The sequence below is a fragment of the Lithobates pipiens genome, unplaced genomic scaffold (assembly GCF_037356315.1).
Source record: "Lithobates pipiens isolate NorthernLeopardFrog02 unplaced genomic scaffold, aLitPip1_a1.2 Scaffold_16, whole genome shotgun sequence".
NCBI lineage: Eukaryota > Metazoa > Chordata > Amphibia > Anura > Ranidae > Lithobates > Lithobates pipiens.
The window spans coordinates 368,976,059-368,983,478 of record NW_027507748.1 but is presented as its reverse complement, the minus strand read 5'-3'; the positions used below and the strand labels follow the sequence as shown (position 1 = coordinate 368,983,478).

At 41.7% G+C, this 7,420-nt stretch overlaps 1 pseudogene; it reads right to left on the bottom strand.

The window, feature by feature from the left end:
- Positions 1-1,892: 1,892 nt before the first annotated feature.
- Positions 1,893-3,215, bottom strand: LOC143984155 (posterior protein-like; annotated as a pseudogene).
- Between the last annotated feature and the right edge of the window lie 4,205 nt (positions 3,216-7,420).

The following is a 7,420-nucleotide window of genomic DNA, read 5'->3' as shown; positions in this document are numbered from 1 at the left end:
TATGCATTCACTTTTTTTTTATTGTTCATTTTACTTTATTTATTTTAGTTTGAAATTTTTTTCCCCAAAAATAAATTTTTGATCACTTTTATTCCTATTACAAGGAATGTAAACATCCCTTGTAATAGGAATATGGGATGACAGGTCCTCTTTACAGTGAGATCTGGGGGTCAATAAGACCCCACCTCTCACCTCTAGGCTGGGAAGCCTGAAAAAAAAAAAAAAAATGATTCTGGCTTTGATCGTATTGGCGAGTTGGTAGAAGCACCGCAGGGCGGTGAGGGGGGGGCATCTATGGCTGGGTATTGCAGGGTATCACCGAGTATGGCTGGGTATTGCAGGGTATCTCCAAGTATGGCAGGGTATTGCAGAGTATTGGCGGGGTATTGCAGAGTATTGGCGGGGTATTGCAGAGTATTGGCGGGTATTGCAGAGTATTGGCGGGTATTGCAGAGTATTGGCGGGTATTGCAGAGTATTGGCGGGTATTGGCGGGTATTGGCGGGTATTGGAGAGTATTGGCGGGTATTGGAGAGTATTGGCGGGTATTGCAGAGTATTGGGGGGGTATTGCAGAGTATTGGGGGGGGGGTATTGCAGAGTATTGGGGGGTATTGCAGAGTATTGGTGGGTATTACAGAGTATTGCCAGGGTATGGAGGGGTTAAATTCGGTGAGCAGCGATGTGGGCACTGCAGATGCAGCCCACAGCGCTGCTGACACCGATTTCTTTCCCCTCCGCTGTACCGATCGGTACAGAGAGGGGGAGGGAGGAACCGGCATAACATGACGCCGGTTTGTTTACAAGTGATCGCTCCTTCATTTGACGGAGCGATCACGTGGTAAACGGGCGCGCGAGAGCAGAATTCTGGGAGGCCGTTAATTAACGGCCTCTCAGAGTTAAACAACCGCCCTGAAGCCGTTAATCGGCTATGGGCGGTTGTTAAGTGGTTAATGAGCTCATGGTACCATGTGATAATTGATTATGAATTTACAATAACCTAACCCCTGTTCTGCTACATATGCCCACTGTTGTTCTCACTTTGACGGACCAGCAAACAAAACACAAATGTAAGGCCGCGTACACACGCGGGGACTGTTCGCCCAACTTTGTCCGTCAAACAGTTTCGGCAAACAGTCCGCTCAAAATTAGCATGGACGGACATGGCCACACACGACGAACGAACAGTTTGCTGAAACCGTGCGCGATGATGTGAACGGCACGTACGACGGGACGAAAAATACGACGTTCTATACACTGCATTATAACTTTCGGCGTGTAAATCCTTTCTGAGCATGCGCGGAACTTAGTTTGACGAACAAGCCTACACACGAGCGGACTGTTCGCTCAAACAAGGTTTCAGCGGACAGTTTTACGGAATTTCCGAAAAACCTTGTTCGTCAAACTGTCCGCTGAAACTGTCCGCTGAAAGCCCACACACGAGCGGACTGTCCGCCCAAACACTGTTCAGCGGACAAAGTTGGGCGAACAGTCCGCGCGTGTGTACGCGGCCTTAGTATTAAAAGCTGTTTAACTTTTTCCCTGGTCTCTGGAAAAGGAACACAAAGACAGTGATTACACACAATTATTATGACAATTGACTTTTTAAGTCCCCCAAGACTTCCCCATTAATTGTACTGCTAGGGGAACAATTGCCATACTTTCCTATACTAAGCGGCAGTATTGATAAACTTTGCCATATTACTCAGGAAAAATGGCAATGCAATTTGCGCCCAACTACATACAAGCCAGAATGGTAGATTAGCCCAAGGGGCAAATATTGGAATGTTCATCCAGTCTTGTTGCTGGCTGTGTTTAGGGTGTGGACTGTCATTTCTTATCTCTCCTGGCTGCTATCTTTCATATCAGGCCTTTGCGCTATGCTGTCCCTGTCCTAGGTGGGGGTTTTCATTGCAGATACCTGTATTTCTGGGGTTTCCTGCTCCATGCTAGCAATTGTAAGGGCTTTATGAAATCTATGTCCATGTCTATTCCATTTACAATGTCTGAACTTCCTTTGCCTTCCTGCACCTCTGCTTATTATGGATACATCTGCCTTTGACCCATACTCCCTTTCACTGGACTCTTGACAGAAGTCTCGCAGGATATTGACAAAATTTTGGTAGCATCTAGCATTCCTCACAGCCATTCTAGTGGGATAGCTTACATAACACCTATTGGCCATTGAGTATATGAAGCTTGCAACATCCTCCAATAAGTCAGGACAGTTGAACACTTACGTATACAATGCAAGATACTCACTACAGAACAATATTGGGTAATTTCCTCTGATAAATTTAATTTGTTGTAAATCACTCACACCATTTTCGCGACTGTCCACAATATGCTGCAACTCATTCCTCTGCATCTGCCAAGTTATCCTGTGGCGATAACTGGCCTTCCAAAGGTCCTGGTAGCCATGCTTTCAGAAGAGAACATGCATCTTTATTACTCAAATGGAATTTAACTACTAGAGCTTCAAATTTATTGGACAAACTCACTGGTGATTCCAGGGTATTAAATTCACCCAGAATCTGGCACAAAGTAAGTCTCTCTTGTATTGTAATCAAACTGTCATTCTGCTTTGAAGCTATAGGTGCAATAGCAGACTGTGTTTCATCACGGCCCTTCTCCTTATTGATTGTGCAGATATCGGCCAATTGGCATGTTCCTTTGTGCTCATTGAGCGATACTATACATTGTTCTTTAGTAAGAAGCTGGGAGCATACATTTGCTAATTTTCTTTCTAAAGACATAACCAACTCTTCCATCTCTGACAAACTTTATTCACAATGACTCTAAAAGTTTGCTCTTCATATCACAGCCCATGCTGCACCTCTGAAGCTGTTCTTGTAGCTCACTGTTTCTCCCTGACAAATTTCCTGCTTTTGCCCGCAATTCACCCATCTCATTACTGGAGGCTGTTGCAATCTTTAAGGTTTTCAGACTTCCTCTATGTCCTCCACGAGACGTCTCCTCTCTGCTTCCCACTTCCCCCCCATTTGCTCAGATATCAATTTAATTCTGAGCAAAAAACTGCAATTTCATTAGCCAACTTTTCTTTCTTAACTTTTTTTAGCTGTTTGCCCAATAAACTGCTATTATGTTGCTGACACTGAGACAATAGTACATTACACTGACTTTTAAGAGGTTCATCTGCACATAAATGATAACTGGCAGAGGCGTACTTTTTAACATATGTATACACAAGTTCCATTTCACAGCCATACAATCCACACAATACACACTTCTATTTGTACTAACGTTCCAATACTGCACTGAGTAATAAACCAAACTCAATTATTGTTAGCTCTTACAACTCACGAAAAAAAACGAATCGCTCTTCTAGCATATAGCAATATTCTTCATTCATTACCACTTTTACCTGATATCATTCAAAACAATTAAACTTTTGCCTATCCATAGAAAAGACTCACCACACTTACTGTGGCATTATCAGCTGCTTTGTTGAAATTAAACACGGATAGTCCATTGATAACACAACAGCTACATCCATACTTGACGACGATTCAGATGATCCTTGTCTAGAGATTCTAGAGGAGCTTTATAATGTTGATGAAGAAGCCATCATTCCAGATACTCCTTTTTTAACACAATATCTTTGAGATTCACCTCCTATAAAGCATACTCCTTTCCGACCAAAATCTATATTCTATCCTATTCATGCCAAAGGCCCCTACATACAAAGTTTCTATCAAGTTGTATATTCAGACATAAAACGTTTGTGTAAACCTACCCCCTCCCAACATCCAAAAAATAATCTCACCCCTCAAGAGACATCCTCCCTTAATAAATTAACCAAGAACACCTCTATTATTATTATTAAAGCAGCAGACAAAGGGGGTGGTATAGTTATTCAAAATCATGATGCCTATTTGAGTGAGGCCAATTGATTACTGTCAGATAATACATATACACGCCTTACAAGCAATCCACTCCCCTCTTTTCCTTGGAAGCTGAAACACTTGTAAAACAAGCCCTTAAAGATCATGTCATCACCAAAGCCGAATCCTCTTTTATCTAGCGCATACTACAATACCCCCTACTTTTATCATCTTCATAAAATACATAAAGATCCGCAAAATCCCCCAGGACAACCCACTGTAGCCACAATGGAGAGTGTTACCAGCTTTTTTTTTCCATATATATCGATCACTTTTTGCAACTGTTAGCACAAAACTTACCAACATACATACGTGATGGTGCTCACCTCCTTGATGTTCTAAAAACTTACACCTGGGAACCCACCTATCTGTGGGTCTCCCTCAATGTAAATTCTTTATATACATCAATCCCTCATCACGTTGGTCTTCAAGCTGTCAAACATTTTTTATCCCCAGATCCATCTATGAAATCCATGCAGGCAGAGTTCATTTTGGACTCAACAAATTTTTGCCTGACTCATAACTACTTTTCATTTGATGATACATTTTATTTGCAAACTCAAGAGATGGCCATGGGCGCCAACTTTGCACCTAGTTACGCAAACTTAACAATGGGACTCTGGGAACATTTATATATCTGGAATTATAACCCTTTTTCGGAATACATAATCTATATAGGTCGCTATATAGATGATATCATCATCATCATATGGGACAGGACTGGACCACCTGTAGATGATTTTGTAGCCTATTGTAATTCCAATGACTTAGGCCTCTCTTTTTCATCTGTGTGTAGCCCAGACAGTTTGGCTTTTCTAGATCTTGAACTGTCACACTGAAAACACCATTTATGCAAACAATTATATAAAGCCTACAGCAGATAATTCATATTTACATTTCCAAAGCTGCCATCACCCTAGATGGATATCTAATCTCCCCAAAAGTCAATTTAACCGCCTAAAACAAAATTGTACTTGTAATTCTGATTACATTGGACAGGGAAATCTGTTGAAAACAAAGTCTGAGGATAAAGGGTATCCTTCAGCTTTAATAGAAGCATATGTTAATTTTTTGGAGAGGTCCGACATCCCCTGTTCTAAATCCTTTCTATGTACAGAATCACAGGTTCAAGTCACTGCTTCTTCCCAACTTCATACTACAAGCTTTATCACTCAATTTCATTCTCAGCGTAAAAAAATGGAAAGAATTTTCCGTAAACACTGGGAGATTCTTTTGGAGGATCCTATGTTAAAATCATCCATTGCCACTGCACCTAGAATTACATATCGCAAAGCTAGAAACATCAAAAGCCTTATTGCTCTGAGCAAATTGAAATCTACGCATAATAAACCCATAATATCCCACTTTTCTTCCATTAAACGGCATGTAGCAATGTAAAAAATGAAAATGTCTAACCTGCAAATTTGTTCCCCATTGTCAGAAATCTTTTACTACAAAAGGTAATACTTACCAGCTCAGGGAATTTTTTCATTGTTCCTCAGACTTTGTGATATATGTCGTCCATTGTTCCGGAGGCCTACTCTATATTGGCCGCACCATCCGGACACTCAGGAAAAGGTTCGGAGAACACCATAGATTAACCTAAATTTAACCATCCCCAGACATTTTAAGGAGTACCATCAGGGTTCCACTGATGGAATGCAGGGGTTTGGGTCATCGAGCAGGTGCCTGGGACTTTCCATCTTGCAGATCGCTTTAAGCGTCTCTGCGAAAGGGAAGCTTTTTGGATATACACCCTTGCGCCTGGGGGCCTGAAAGAAGGAATAGAAATTAGCTCAGTCCTATGAATTCCTCCTGAGTATCCAGTTATATTATATTATATATATATATATATATATATATATATATATATATATATGTGCATAGAAGTATATATTTCTGATTATTTCCAATACAAGTTCCCCCTTTTTTTTCCCTCCTATCCTATATAACAACATAATTTTATATATTAATTCTATTTTTCATATTGTTTCACAGGGTCAGTATAGTCTGAATTTTCATATAATCTTATACATAAATTGGCCCGAGTAAGTACTTGCTACATATAACCTTAACATGCGTCCCCTCATTTCCTACCATTCCCCTCCATTTCATCCCCTCCTTCCCTTTTCCACCTCCGCCCTTTTCCCCCTTCCCTACCCCAAATAATTCTCCCCTTTTTCCCTCCACTTTTCTTAACCCTCCCCCTTTTTCCCCTCCTCACCTTTCCCCATTTGATTAAAATCAATATTTCTCATATATTTTAGGTTAGGGTAGTATCCTTCTCATGCACACGTGTGTGTTTCCTGCATGCATATGTGCGCATGGGTGTCTATACCCTTGTGTATATGTGTGAACATGGAGAGGGGTGTGTATGTGTATGTATATATGTATATATATATATATATATATATATATATATATATTTACATCCAATTAACTTTTTATATATTTTTTTTTATAGATATATTATCTATTTTTATAGGATACTTTTAAGAATACTGTCTCTATTATGTTATGTTTTAGGTTATTCCTTCTCATACCATATATTCACGTGTTCCTCGTCCACTCCATTTCAATCTCTTTGTGTCTTCTTCCTCTCTTTGTAATGTTATGCTATTCGTTTCAAACATAATGACTGAATACAGATGCCATAAGTCCGCCCCTGGCTCCCCAGAGTCAATCAGCTCAGTGAATTATTGATAGGGCAGTGCTTTGATTCCATTGGCCCGCCTGTTCATCCTTTTCCCTTCTTTACCACTTCCAATATGGAGGATTGCTATGCCTGATGAAGGAGCACGCATGCTCCGAACACGTGCACCCCATTAGCATCATTACACCGCCACCAGAGACTCCACAGATTGACGATCCCCGCTGCGCCTTGCCGACCTCAGCCTGGGACTTCACAGATCGGCGATCCCTGCTGCGCCTTGCCGACCTCAGCCTGGGACACTGGAATCCACCGGCACCGCCAGACAGGACTGTACACCGCATAAGGATCACCCCTTCTGGAGCCCCATCGCCGATTACATTGCCCATCTGGACATTTCAATTAGCATATAGACTGTGAGCTGACACAGGGGATACGCTACATAATACCTGGTATCACCCTAGTCCTGCAGGCCAGACCTGATGCACCTTAGAGAATGGGTGCTCAACCTGTGGCCCTCCAGCTGTTGCAGAACTACAAGTCCCATGACGCACTGCGTGGCTGACAGTTACAAGTATGACCCCCAAAGGCAGAGGCATGATGGGACTTGTAGTTTTGCAACAGCTGGAGGACCACAGGTTGAGCACCCATGATAGAGTCTATATTATACAACACTCAGCTGCTCTTGCTATTTACATCCGAGCTTAACCTTGGCCCCTACAGGTCCAACTATTGCAGTTAGTGATACTCGCAGCAGACTTCCATACTTCATGCGGATACAGTCGTAGACTCTCACCTAGCTACTTTACAGCCTACGGCACCATCATATTATCCCAGGATATGAACATTTACATTTTTCTTTTTACA